This window comes from Nyctereutes procyonoides, unplaced genomic scaffold (assembly GCF_905146905.1).
Source record: "Nyctereutes procyonoides isolate TBG_1078 unplaced genomic scaffold, NYPRO_anot_genome, whole genome shotgun sequence".
Lineage (NCBI taxonomy): Eukaryota > Metazoa > Chordata > Mammalia > Carnivora > Canidae > Nyctereutes > Nyctereutes procyonoides.
This window is the reverse complement of record NW_026575034.1, coordinates 20,998,381-21,013,576: the sequence shown is the minus strand read 5'-3', so window position 1 is coordinate 21,013,576 and position 15,196 is coordinate 20,998,381. Positions and strand designations below refer to the sequence as shown.

Sequence of the window (15,196 nt, the reverse complement as noted above, 5' to 3'; positions counted from 1 at the left end):
CAGGCTCCCCAGCACTTGGCCAAATTGCCCATGGAGTCACTTTAAGCATTCATCACTGCCCTTCGTCACCAACTGCCCCAAGGCCTGTTTTCCCCTTCCACAAACAGATCCTTCAACAAACATTAAGCCTTCTTTTCAAAGAAACAGAACCATCCCCTGTTTATCAAAGTCATTGTGGGTCAATTCAATTCACTCATTCATTCATTCCTATCATGCATCTTTTTTTTTTTAAGATTGTATTTATTTATTGGGAGGGTGGGGGGACACAGGCAGGGAGGAGAGGGAGAAGCAGGCTTCCCACAAGCAGGGATCCCAGCACAGGTCTTAATTGCAGGACCCCAGGACCATGACCTGAGTATCATGGCCTGATGTTTAACTGAATGAGCCACCCAGGCACCCCCTCTATCATACATCTTTATTGAACTCTACTATGTACTGGGCCTGTGCTAGATGTTCGGGATACAGCAGTGACTAGAACAGTCAGAATTTCTGTCCTTATGGATTTTACCTCCAAATAGGAGACAGAGATGTTAGATAAACTATACAGTTACTTACTTAATAAGCAGTATGATATATACTGCAAAGGGATGGGCCTAACATATATCGAGGCCTGTGCTACACGCTCTGGGTGATCATAAAAGAAGTGGAAAAAGCATAAGTATACGGTCAGTGAGTTAAAATGTAGGTGGAGAGCCAACCTAGAGCTCCTGCTAGGGGAAGAAGGTTAGAGAAATCTTGCACTCTAAATAAAGCCCCTAATAATATCTCCAGGGCTCCTGATGACTGGAAAAGACAAAATGTGGGTAAAGGAGCCCAGGAAATAGGGTCAACAACTCAGGGCTGGAATACAAGACTTGTGCCAACAGGCCAAACAAGAAAGCAAACTAAGTTTAGAAAATGTAGCCCGAGCTGCTGGTAGTACCAGCTGGGTGGGGAGAGAGGAACAAAGGGAAGACTGGGTTTCTTAGAGTCAGGGCAAGAGGACTTCACTTATCTGTTCAATCATTGTGCACCGATCAATGTCATTGTGCTGGGTACAAGGGATACAACAACTAACAAAAAAGTTTAATGTGGAAAATGCACACACAGTGCAACACAAGAATTGCTATAAAATATATGCATGAGGCTCAGTGGTAACCCACTATTAAGGCTAACCCTATAATAATGTCATCCTCACTAATTTGGGAGAAAAAGAGGTGGTGTCACAGCCAGTACCCAGGAATTTCTTCTCCAGGGCCTGTGCCAGATGCACAGTAGCCAGGAGTGGGCAGATTGCTAACATACCAACAGTCATGCCAATTTCAAGTCATCGTATTGCATTGAGATGTAATAGTTATTTTTACCACCAACTTTCATTTCCTGCAAAAATCCTGTCCAGGTTTCGATAAAATTGGGTTTAACCTTTGAGAGCGTGTATGAATATGGATGCCATCCATCACACGTGGTGGGTGGAGAAAAGATTGAGAATGGCTGATGCACATGGCTAAGAATGAGTCTAGTTCCTTAGACTGGGAAGACAGCTGAGTGGGAGGCCAGAGGGAAAGAGCTGCAAGTATGAATCAGGGTTTTGTGTCCTGGAGGAAACAATGACATCAGGAGACCCCTCCCATGTAAAGGAATGGAGGTGCCCAAAGCTAGGCAGGTCTGGAACTGGGAGGAGAGGAAGCCAGCCCAGGTGCCTGGAAAGCCTCATGGCAGAGCAGCATCTCCTTACTGCGGGACCAGCATGCTGTCCTTGGAAATCTAACTGGTGGTGAACTATTTCTGTTTTCTATTTTCTCTTCCCCTTTATTCTTCAGAAGAACTCTCAGAAATGCCAGCTATATTTGTACTTTCTCAAATGAATATGTATTGCCTGCATAATTTTTTAAAATATATTTATTAAAAGTCATATAATGAAAAGACTCTAAAATTATAATGCTAGTTGAGTTATACTCAGAGGAATTAAAGAAAGTTTTGCCTACATTTCCAGAAGAGTTGTAAAAAAACAAAACAAAACCAAAATATCCAAGCCGTTCAACCCCAGTTAGGAGCTGGGGTAGAGGTAAGCAAGCAGCTGGTTTTTAGGTCAGAACGCTCCAAGACTGTAGAGAGGATAGGACAGGACAGAGTCCTTGGCCAGCTCCCTACCCTCATGGACACAGAATTCTCCTTCTAGAACACCCCTCTGCTAGACCTCCCCGAGGTTCCACAGTGGTCTGTCCCCATGAAGAAAGCTGTTTCCATTACAGATGGGTAATGGTGGCTGGAGAGACACTAGGGAGATTATCCAGCTCTAGGTCTCAAAACCCCTGCAAATTAAGAGGGAAGCCAGGATAGTCTAGTGAGCAGGAAATGCCACCCAAATGTGTGGCATCTCTTCCTTCCAGCTCTGACAATCCATATCTGTATGAATAAACCCACACTCCACCTCACCTGTCAAGTTTTCCCAGACTCTTTTGACCACTAAGGACCTCTCCTTCCAGGGGTTGGTGATCTTTAACTATGCAGATTAAGCACCACAGAATGGTGCTTAATCTATCTGCTATATACTCTGTTTATTCACTGGGGCCTCAGTATATTCTTTTAAAATAAATTTATGGAAGTTCTTGTGGCAGCTGACTACGAATATTTCCCTAGTTTGCCTTTTTATTTGGGTTGCCTTTTTTTTTTTTAACATGCGAAAGTTTAAAATACTTCTATAGTCAAGACAATTAACCTTTCCCTTGCTGTTTGCTTCTTTTGCTTCTAAGATGGAAATTTACTTCCTTCCAGAGATGTGATAAATAGTTTAGTGTTTCTGAGGTTTTTAAAGCTCTTCAGTTCATCTGGAAAGTTTTTGTTATACAATGTGAGGAAAAGGTGATTTTTCTTTGATGGTATCCGGTTTTCCCAGACCATGTATAGAATAATCTGTTCCTTTAACTGTGATTCCTGATTCCACCTTTATCGTATATTGAACTCATATGTATCAGAGCCATCTTTTTTCCAGGCAACCTTTTCAATTCCAAGCAACAATTATTTTGACACTCAACAGTGCATTCTCTATTACTCCCTGTTAATTCCGCTTGAAATTGTTTAAAGAAATCACATATTTTCCTCACAATTATTCATTCAACAAATACTGGTCAAATGTTGACTATGGGCCAGCATTTGCTGGGTGCTGGAAACAGAGTGGATAAAAAGACAGGCAGGGTTTCTGCCACTGTTGTTCTCACAATCAAATAAGCAATGATGATAAAGTGTGGAAAGTGGTTAGCAGCAACCCGTGTATATTGGAGGTGATGGAGGGAAGGCATAGAGAGGGCGCCTGGGGGCTTTCTCCTGACACCTGAGAGATGAGTGGTACTAACGCAAAGAGGAGGAGGTAGGAAGAATCTGGGATGTGATTGGACCTGGGCTAGACCACCCCTACTAGAACTTTGATTCCAACTCCTAGAGGAAAAGGAAAAGGTGAAGATAGGAAACTGATGACTCTAGCTGGCTGTGCTGAACAGAGGGAAAAGGGAGCTCCAGCTCCATGCAGGTGTCAAGACATTTCCATTTCCTCTAAGAACCATTTCTCATTTCCTTCTCAGAACCCTCCCAGAGGTTGCATTCTTTATTTACCTCACTGCCTATAAGGGGAGACAAACGCTCAAGTGTTTACCCTTGCTGGGGGCCCAGATCACAACACATTCAGGATGAACGGAGGCCCTGAAGCAAGGGGAAAGCCACTTTGTCCTGGTATCTTCCTTCCTCGGGGGAAATGCAGCCATCCCTGGACCCTTGAGCTTCCTGGTCTCCTGTCATGATCCTACACCTGAGTCTTCCTAACCCTATACAGACTCACCAGAGTCCATAGACTGGCAGGGGCCTGGATCAGACCTTGGAATCCCTGGGACCATACACATCATTGTCTTTTCAAGTCCTACATTCTCTACCCAGACACATTTATAGCTCAGTGAGCTCACACGTAGTCATCAGGACCTGCTGCTTGCTGCAGACATTTACACTGAAGCTTCAGTGCAATGCACAGAAATGCAGAACCACAGCCTTACTGGTCTTTTGGGATTTCTTTCCCAAAAGCATACCATTCCCACCATCTTGTTCAAAGCAGGCCATGCGCAAGGCCCACCTATATGGCTGCCATCTTCCTTTGTACCCTCTGCTCTAACTTCATGCCAGTTGCCTCCTACCCTTCTCACTCCCCTGCTGTGCCACTGTAAATATAGTAACTATTCTTCATACTAGTGCTGTCAAGTGTGGCCTATGGACCAGTGCCATGCCACAGATTCTTTGTACCAGCCCATGAGGAGATAAGTTCAGAAATTAAGAATAAGTGCTTAGAAACTTGTATAGCAATTTGACAGAATGATTATTGAATCCAATAATAAAACGTGCACTAAATGTAGTGTAGTAATATTGGCTTGGATCCTGAAACAGAGAAAGCAGGAAAACTGCTAAAATCTGAAGAGTCTATAGTTTAGTTAATTATACTATACTGATGTTAATTTGTTAATTTTGACAAATGTACCTGGGTTATCCAAGATGGTAGTTTAGCGGAAGCTGGGTGAAGGCTACATAGCATCTACACTCTCTTGGCAACTTTCTGCAAAACTAAAATTATTTCAAAATGAAACTTAGATTTTTTTAAAGTGTGGGCTTACATTTTGTGTTTTTTTCTCCAATTTCATTTTTTGAGCAATTTAACTCTATTTTACAAAAGTGTCTGTCAGTCCACAATAGATCCAAAGTGGAGATTTTAAAAAACAAAACTGGTCTTTCCCCACAGATAGCTGGAGGAGAACTACTTTATCTGTATCCTCCATAGCAATTGTCACCATGATGGCTATGAACGCTGGTCACGAATACTTGCTGACGGTGGCCAAACTCAAAGGTGCAAGTCTGTGGCCTACTTACCATACACCGTGGCTATAGTCACAGCCCAGGGCTCTGTATCACTCAAATTCAGGCACATTTCAGGGCTCAGTCACATACCCAGTACTGTCACAGCTCAAGGCCAAGCATGGGCTGTGACAGGACTGGCAAAGTGCTGACAGGACAGGCTCTGTGTTGTTAACAAGATCCTAGGATGTACCCTTATTCAAAGATGACAAGCCCTGCTCTATTGACTATATCTGAGGTATAACAAAGCCCTGACATGTGACATGGTTCTGGAATGTGACTGGTCCTGGAATATGCAGTACTGATGAGTTCTGGGCTGTGACAAGTCTGGCTATGGCAAGGAACAGACTCTAATTCTCTCTGGGTTTCACAAGGCACCGGATGTTCTGAGAAACAATAGCGCTAATGTTCAGGGTGGATTCTGGTGTGTCTTAGATCTGTGGACTGGGACAGCTTAGCCAATTCAGAGGTGAAAGTGCATCTGAGTGTGTTAGGCCAGATATCAGATTTTTGTTCTGTACTCCAGAACTACTAACCAAGCTTGTCCTGGTTGCTGGGGTTTGGAACAGGCACAGCACGGAATTATTTGCCTCCAGGGGATCTGCCTTGGGCCATCACCCCAGGGAGTTTGGTTGGAATCCACCTAATGCCCCCCCGCCCCCAGGTCTTGCAGCTCCCAAAGCTGGTGGAGGCTGCCGCTGAGCCTGTCTCAGCTGAGCTTCACCCCAAGGACTGCTTGCCAGCTGCCCCTCTCCGAGTCCAGGCTGCATGGGGCCACAGTGCCATCTGCTGGCTACTGTGACTCATGCTCGTCAGACCCAGAACATACAGAGTGCGCTGGGTAGATTGGGGGCACTAGGAAGCCTTCCCCAAGTACCTCAGCTCAAGGTTAATGGAGTGGCCTCCCCCTTAAGAACCCAGCTACCAAAGTCCTCACTAAGACTGCAGTGAGGACCCTTCTCATATCCCTTAATGGCCATGGCCCCCCGGTCCCAGGGATCAAGCCCTTCACTCAACCCCTAATTCCAGTCCCCAGTAACCAGGGCCTTTCACTCAGGCCCCATAATGACTAGAAACCTTCACTTTGGCTTCAATGACCAGAACCTCTTGCTCAAGTCTCACAGTGACCATGGCATCTCACATAGGTTCCCTCAGTGACCTGGCCTTACATTCAGGCTACTCAATGACCAGGACCTATAGCTTATGACTCCCAGAGACCAGGGCCCCTCAGTGACCCAGAACCCCCCCATTCAGGACTCTCTGCATGTCATTATCTAGAGACCCTTACTCAGAGCCCACTGGGCATATCGAGTGGCATTTTGGGAAGCTGCTGGCTCCCCAAAAGCCAGGCAGGTCCTATCTGCTTCCCTCATCTATCTTCCTTCCTTCTGCAGTCTCCAAAACAGAGGCTTCTGGTCACCAGGGCTTTCTATCTTTTTTTTGCCATTGCTCCTGGCCCCTGCTTCAGATGTGGCCACAGCTATGCCCTGGTCTCATGAGGATATTGGACTCTGCAGGGGTAATGAATCCCATCCCAGACACTCAGGCCTGAGAAGACTAGAGTCCATAGCAGGGCAGCCTATCCATTATCACCTGAAGCTCACTTCTACTGGCCCCTCAACACCAGGCCACATATATATGTGTCGCTTCACACACACACACACACACACACACACACACACAGACCCATCATAGACAAGGCCCCCGTCACCTCTGTCACCTCATGGTCCTGCCATAGAGAGGCCAGCATCCCACCAGCCTGACACCTACCCCAGGCTCTAGCACTGACTCTTCCATCCTCCCTTTCTTCCATTCTCCAACACGAGTCAGGCCTTTCCTTCCTTGGTCTTTATCCCACTCAAGTTCATCTCTTCATTCAAACAAGCATTAAATGAGCCTCTACATGTGTTGGGAATCACCTAAAGGAGGGGTTAGGAGTTTGCATGCAGGAGACAGCAGCACAGAAGGGGCATTTGGGCTGAGGTGTGAAGGATAAATAGGAGTCTTCCAGAAGGTCAAAGGATAGGAAGGTATTTGAAAAAGGAACTGATGTATACAGTGCACAGAGAGCCAGGCTATTGAGAGAACTCCATACCCATCTGGTGGGGCACAACACGAACAGTAGGCAAAGACAGGGAGAAAATAGACTTGGACAGAGTTGGCTATAGAAAGTAGACTACGGGGTTGGGGGCAAGGGTGGATGAAGGGAAACCAGTTAGGAAAACTTAAAGTCATCTACACAACAGATGATACAGCTTTGGCTAAAACAGTAACTGCAGAGATGATTAGCAGCACAGCAGGATTTAGGATAGATTTTGGAAGAGAAATAGATGTGACTTGGTGACGAATAAAATTTAGAGATAAGAGAGATGAATGTCAAAGATGACTTCAAGTCTCTGGTACAAATAATTACATAGATTGGGGCACCTAATCCCAAGTTGCGAAGACTGGAGCAGTACCAAATTCAGGAAGAAAGATCTCAAATTCCATTTTAGAGATAGTTAAGTCAGAGATACCTGTGCTTGGAGGTGAGAACTGGAGATATAAATCTGGAACTCATCAACACATAAGAAGTATGTGAGGCTGTGGGCATAGACAAGATCACCTGCCTCTCAGGAGAGGCAGAGATGCCTGGCTCTGGGTCAAGCTGGCTCCCAAAATTCCCAGAATAGCCAGCAGATCTTCCTTATCACTTTGTAGACAGCTAGATTTCCCTTATCTTATTTTTTTCCTCCTTGGTGAGAAGTGAATCTCCACATTCCAGTAAGGCCTTCAGACTTCTATAAGCAAGGCCCCTGCTCTGACCCAACAATTCGGGGGATCAAAGTTTTCTGTGTCCTCTGGTGCCTGGGACTGGCTGGGGTCGGCAGTGCTGCCAGTGGGTCTGTGTCCAGATCCACGTGGCCATGGTCCCTACTTCCTCCCTTCAGAAAAAAAAAAGCACAGAATTTTTGCAAAAAATATCTTGGAGGATGGAAGATCTTTCTAAGTAGGTACCAAAATTCATAACCCATAAAAGAAAAGATCAAAATTTTAACAACAGAAAATTGAGATTCTGCATTTTAAAAAAACTACCAGGAAAGAAAAGACAAACTGGGGGGGAAAAAACATACTCATATTAATGACAAATGCCTAATTTCTCTAATATGTTAAAAACTCCTAGAAATCTATCATAATAATACCAACAGAATAATAATCCAACAGAAAAATGGGCAAGGGAAAGGGTTCCAATAAAAGTATATATGGATGGCCCTAAATATGAAATGATCAACTTTATAAAAAGAAAAAACACAAACTAAAACAACTCTGAAATATCATTTTTTATCTGATCCTATTAGAAAATATAATGCTTTGCTATGGTAATATTGTTAGGAGACAGGCAATCCAAGTATTTATTTTTATATGCACAAAAGATCTCTGGAGAGATACCAGATCTTTGTCTTCAAACTTGCTTGGAATGTACTGCTCCTCTACTCAGCCCATCCAAATCCTATATAAACTGTATGGCCCAGTTCAGGTACTACTTTCCTCTGGAGGCTTTCTTGATCATTTTAGCCCACACTGACCTCTCCCTTCCCTGAACAGTCCCCTTCTATAATCTGAGTCAAGTAAATACAGGTGGTAAAGAACACCAAACTAAAAATTAGAATCCTGAATTCTTATGTAAGCTCTAGCACTAAGTCATTCAACAATTCCACATAGTCTCTGAGCTTCTATGGGGAAGACACTGAACAGGTGAGAGCAAGGAGGGAATGTCAAGATAAGTTTAAGCAGCCCGGGCAGCCCTGGTGGCTGAGCGGATTAACGCTGCCTCCGGCCCAGGGCCTGATCGTGGAGACCCTGGATCGAGTCCCAGGTCAGGCTCCCTGCATGGAGCCTACTTCTCCCTCTGCCTGTGTCTCTCTTTCTGTCTCTAATAAATAAAATCTTTTAAAAAAAATTAAGCAGCCCCGGCACTGAAGGGTTACATATTTAACAGAGACTATAATACTCTGCAAGATCCCTGTTTTCCTCTCCTTCTTTAGTCCACAGACTCCCTGGGCCTCCTCTTTGCCCCACTTTCTGCCAAGGGAATCTAAGCAGTAGCAGCAGGCACTATTCCAGGCTGGTGCCTCATGAAAACTGCTTCCAAGCCTAGATCATCTGCATGATCATCTCTCTCTCTCTCTCTCTCTTCCTACTCCTACTACCCACATCCCCAGCTGCTGCCTGGATTTCAATATCCAGGCAATTCTAGGAGTCATGAGCTGAAAGTAATAGAAACTCTGTCTACCTACATCCCCCTCACCTCTCTTTCACTGCAGATCCACACTGGACAGTGACAAAAGCCAAAAGTAAATCCATATTGGGTTAAGTCGCTGATATTTTAAGACTGTTTCTTAAAGCAGCTAATATTACTTATCCTAATATATAAGTATGGAAATAGAATAATAGTCCTATAAATCCAAAATTGTCCCACATTATTAACTATATTTCTCTAATCAATTGGCTTTTGTGCTGTCCATAGCACAACGTTCTCATTTTCCTCAAATCACCAACTGCCAACCACATTCTTCACGTATGTCTTCATACTACAGTGATAGGGATCTGTCTGAAAAACTGAAACTAAAGTTCCATTTTTAAGCTAAGTTTTCAGACTACCTCCTTTGTCATTTATTACAACTCCAGCTATCTTCTTACCCAGCCAAGGAGTAGAAAAAAAGGCCTTTTTTGTTTGCTTGTATTAATGTTACTCATTTTGTTCTTGGTAGACATTGGAATACCACATACATTTCCCATCTTTTCAATGATGTCCAGTCCCAGGGCACACTCTCTCATAGGTTTACGTGGCATCCTGATATCTACAACTATTTTCTAAATGGGAGGAAAGCTTGACATTTTATGGCCTGTCTCTAGCTGGCAAGATTTTCACAATGGAATATGGACACAGAGAGGCATGCATTAGAACTTTGAGAGCATGGCCAGGGGTTTGGACACCTGGAAGCAAGTCCCAAGTTTTGATTCTACTGGTCAGTTTAAATCTCTCCAAGCCTAAGTTTCCTGGAAACTGGGGATGATAACACTACCTGCCTCAGGGTCGTGTTGTGATAATTTGATTAAATTCTCTACTTTGGGGGATCCCTGGGTGGCTCGGTGGTTTAGCGCCTACCTTTGGCCCATGGTGTGATCCTGGAGTCCCAGGATCGAGTCCCACATCAGGCTCCCTGCATGGAGCCTGCTTGTGTCTCTGCCTCTCTCTCTCTCATAAATAAATAAAATCTTTAAAATAAATAAATAAATTCTCTACTTCAAGGCATCTTCCTTCCATTCTTAGTCGCTAAGATACTAGAGCTCAGCTCCAGAATCTGATTTTACTCCCCACTCCCTCCAAACTGTGTGCATTAAATTCTGACTGCAGTAAGTGAAAATAAGAATTTGAATATTTCCAATCCAAAGAAATGGCATGAGGGACAAAGAAGATTTCAACATAAAGGATATGACAGGCCTGGCAAATTCTAGTCAGTCACCTGCCCTGCCCATACTGCACAGCTGTGCAGGACTTGGAAAGCAACCAACTTTCCAGTGAGGCGGGACATACTGACCTCAGCTCCAGTGATTTCCATGAGTCTTTGAGTAGTTGAAGTATCTACTTTAGCACACAAAAGTTAAAGCAGGAAAGTTAAAGCAGGAGGCTTGCCTTTAGCTGGAGCTCTGCAGCAGATAAAAAGCAAAAGAAAGTCCATTACTGGCTACTGTTAACATTGCATACAGTGTCACAAGGGAGGAATAGATAAGAGGTATTAAAAAAAAAAAAACTTCTTTTAAGAAAGAAGAAAACTGTTGCAGAAAATAATATACTTGCCTTGCCTCTTGGTGTAGATTTAAGCAAGACAAGAAAATAGGGGAAATAAAGGTCTGAGCCAGGCAGGCAGGAGGCCCAGTTATGGGATATATCCTTATGTTAGACAATGACTTCACATACTTTTAGGTGATAGAGGCTGAAATTAGCTGCCTTAGTTAAGAGGAAGCTCCCTCTTGCACCCCCACTAAGGGCAAAATGCGAGTATATTACAGGTTGCTTATGTGTTCTAAGGGGAAAGAGCATAAAGCCAGGAAGGCCATCTCAATAAAGGGCAATACTAGGAACTGAGTGTTCAGATAGGATCTAGAGTTTTTGATGCTATTTGAAGCTAAGAGCAGAACCATGTTTTGCTTTTCAGCCCAGATTACTTTCCTTGCATCTTGAACCCTCTACTGATTGTAGGCTGGGTTAGCAGGTGGCTTCTACAACCAAGCTTCTTCTATCTCTCAGTAATATCAGATAATGGGTGAAAAGCATATGTTACCACATCACTTCATGTTTGCAGCACCTAGAGGAAGTCAACATTGCAAGGGACTGAGAAGGAACAGAGAGAGGGAGGGGTGGGAAAGACCAGCTAAAACTGAAGTGTCAAAGAAGCAAAGAGAAGGGAATGCATGAAGACAGAGTAATCACATAAGTCCAGATCCAGAAAAGAAAGACAGAAAAGTGTCCACTAGATCTATTAATGTGGAGGTCATAAGTGCCTTAGTTGTTCTGGTAGATTGGTGGGGTCAAGACGAGCTAGGAATGTTTTGAAGTACAAATAGGTGAGGAAGTGGAGACAGCACATGTGGAGAGCTCTTTTGAGATGCTCCCTGTTTAAGAGAGCAGAGAAATGGGGATAATTGGACATCAGTTTAGGTCCAGACAGGGGATTGCATTTGTTTTCTCTTGCTTATATTTGCTTCACTTTTAAAGAAGGAGTGTCAATTGGACTTTCAAGTTGAACAGGAGAGGTTGAAGATGCCAGAGAGGGAGAGAACACTAAGATTGTTAATGTCCTCAAATAGCCTTTCTCCCATTTTCTGTGCTAGTTGAATCTATGAATTTCAACTAGGTAAATGGCCTCCTGAGGATAGTAGGAGAGGCTGCTCAGCCACTTGATGCTGACCCTGACATAACAGTTCCCCCCCAGTCTGACTTTCTCCTCCAGACTCCCAGTCCATCTTTTACCACCAACTGCTCACTATCAGAAGTCCCAAAAGTCCTTTTCTGGTTTCTCCAGAGCAAGAAGGGGGGAATTAAATTACCTGCCTTGTTCTGTTCTCTATGACTGTAATGACATAAAGTCTATGCCTTGATTTCCTTTTCCATTTTATTCTCAAAAACTTAATTGAGGGGATCCCTGGGTAGCGCAGCGGTTTGGCGCCTGCCTTTGGCCCAGGGCGCGATCCTGGAGACCCGGGATCGAGTCCCACGTCGGGCTCCCGGTGCATGGAGCCTGCTTCTCCCTCTGCCTGTGTGTGTCTCTCTCTCTCTCTCTCTCTGTGTGTGACTATCATAAATAAATAAATAAACTTTAAAAAAAAACTTAATTGAAAATAAACATATATACCAGATTCAAACATACCACTCTTAACAGCAGCCCTTTACTTCCATTTGCATTCCTACTATTACAACAACCCTAATTTTCCTTGAAATAATATGGCTATTCTCACTGTCTAGCACAGGGCTCAGCAAACATTTCCTGTAAAAGGCCAGATGGCAAATACTTTGGGTTTGAGGGTCATAGGGTTTCTGTTGTGATGACTCAGCTCTACCATTCTGTTGTAACATAAGCCACAGACAATAGATAAATAAGTAAGGGTAGCTGTTTCCCAATAAAACTTTATGGATATTGAAATTTGAATTTCCTATAATTTTCATATGTCCTAATATACCACTCTTCTGTTGGTTTTTCTTTAATCATTTAAAAATGTAAAAAATAATTCTTATCTCATAGTCTGTCCCAATAAAAGGCAACAAGTCAGATTTGCCCACCCCAGTCTAAAGCTGGAACACACAGAAAGGAAAAAAACACATACACAAAAATATTCCCAGATAGCTCACGATAGTGGATACTACACTAACTTTAAGTTTCAAAAGTTGCTTATTACCTCATTCTTTAAGTTTTAAGTTTTCATGGAGAGGAAGGATTCTGCTCCATTCTCCAAGATAAAACTCTACCAGAAGAATACTTCTGGTCTCTTTCTCCCCTCACCGAACTCATAACTCAGTTGGTGAGATGTGATGAAGTGTCTGCCAAACCACAGTCCAGTCTCTTCTCTCCTAGGACTTGCAGGCCCACATGGAGCACACTCCTTCTCCACTTCTGTTTTCAAGTCAGACCTAGATTCTTCTTCTAGGGTAGCAGAGTATACACATCACAGGCCAATCTACTGAGATAGAAGAATAAGATATTAGAACTGTTATTTATTTTTATTTCATTCTCAAATTTATATCTTAAGTTGTTAAAGAAAAACTGACTGTAAGTTTATATGTAATTTGTAATGAAGGAACATTTGAGGATGAGTAATCAAAAATCATTTATTCATAGGGATTTCTAAATAAAAAGCTTGGGTATTATGATTTTAGAGACAGTAATGAAAATGTGTAGATGGGCCTCATGCCAGGCTGTGATCCCGGATGAGGACCCATCCCAGAGTCTAAATCTAACTGAAGGATGGCCAGGGGAGAAGATGCATAGGAAGTCTTGCTGTGGCCTCAGGCCCAAGCATCCTTCTCAGTACAGTACCAAGTTGAAGCAGATGGAGCACCTCAACCCTCATCTGCTTCTGGGCATTTACCCTCCATTCAGAATACAGTGACAAGCCCATGTGACTCATTGGCTCCCTGGAACTCTCCAGAAGTTAGCTCTCTGCCTGTTGATATGAAAAGATACCTTACTAAGCAAAAGAAACAATGTACTGTTTTCTCCTTTGTGAATTTTGCAACTATAGCCTATGAATACAGAAGTAATGGATGATTTACCTAATGAACTGAATTCAGTGGAGCACAAATATGCCTCAGCTTTCTTTCTGAACACAGCCTTCACACATGCTGTACTAAAACCGCTTCTCACACCACCCCTCCCATGATAATCTTGAGCTAATCCCACAGACTGACAGTGTACTTTCAGATAGAAAAACACTTTTGAATTGATCATTACAACTAAGCTCACTTCCGTGTATTAAAATGATTCAGTCTTGCCTAAATCAAACAGAAAAACATTTCCAATTCAAAATTTCCCCCTGAGCCTTGGATATGCAGCTCAGGCCAGCACTGTGGCTTGGGAACTTTTAATAATGAAAGGAGGTGTGAACAGTGCTTCCATTTTCCATCCATCCTCCTTCACCTCTGGTAATTGGCTCCTCTGGAGTTCACATGGGGCGTCTGGGTATGAGTTTATAGGAGTGGTGCTAGCCTGTTGTAACTGAGCTCTATACAGAAGGTATTCTGTATAGAGGTGTCTAAATTTGGCTCTCTCCTGGGGACATGTGCAGATTGCCGAGACCCTGTAGGGATATGGACAATATACAGTTAGTTCCCTGACCTGGAGGATGAGGAAGAAGTAGACAGGAAGGGGTATGCACCCTCCAGCTAATCTCCTGAGTCCCCACCTCCCCACTGAAGTACACTCTATACTCTCTTTTTGCCACTACCAAGTACCCCCCCTTGGACAAGTTTCCTTCAGGTTCAGCTCTCTTCCTTGGTACTCACTTGACTTAGACACATCATACTCTGAGCACACAGACTTCTCTCCTTGCTCTAACACTGAAGCTACTCCAGCCAGCCTCCACCTGAAACTTACATAGGTAGAAAGGAGGCAGCAGGTTCCATGTTCCATATGAAGCTCTTCTCAAGAACTCTCTCCATCATACTTTGCTCTGGTAGCTATCCTGGGATTGTGTTGGGTACATGTATCTGCAACTCCCCAAGCCTTTCTCCCCAGGAAAGATACCAGATTCCCAATCACTCTTAGTGGTTTTCTTAGCAGCCTACCCCCTGTTCCCCCCAAACATGTACACAAACATAAACATACATAGAAAAATCATAGCACTTGCCCCTATTCTTTAAATGCCATAGAAGGGGATCCCTGGGTGGCTCAGCAGTTTAGCGCCTTCCTTTGACCCAGGGCATGATCCTGGAGTCCCAGGATCCAGTCCTGCATCGGGCTCCCCACATGGAGCCTGCTTCTCCCTCTGCCTGAGTCTCTGCCTCTCTCTCTATGTGTCTCTCATGAATAAATAAATAAAATCTTTAAAAATAAACAAACAAACAAACAAATAAATGTCATAGAATTTTTAGACTTTTTTTATACAGACAAAAGGTGGATGTTAGGATGAGGGTCAAAGGATCTGTTCAGCCAACCCTTTTTTTTTTTAAGTGGGCTCCACACCTACCATGGAGTCCAGTGTGGGGCTTGAACTCACAATCACAACCATGAGTTCAAGCCCTGAGCTAAGATCAAGAGTCGGACACGTAAATGACTGAGCCACCCAGGCACTC

At 43.6% G+C, this 15,196-nt stretch overlaps 1 long non-coding RNA gene across 1 annotated transcript in view; it reads right to left on the bottom strand.

Moving 5' to 3' along the window:
* Positions 1–15,196, bottom strand: part of LOC129504797 (uncharacterized) — a 49,212-nt gene that overhangs the window by 21,763 nt on the left and 12,253 nt on the right. Inside the window, exon 2 of the long non-coding RNA XR_008663423.1 lies at positions 12,805–13,086. This is a non-coding gene — a long non-coding RNA (uncharacterized LOC129504797). The remainder of the gene's footprint in view (positions 1–12,804; positions 13,087–15,196) is intronic.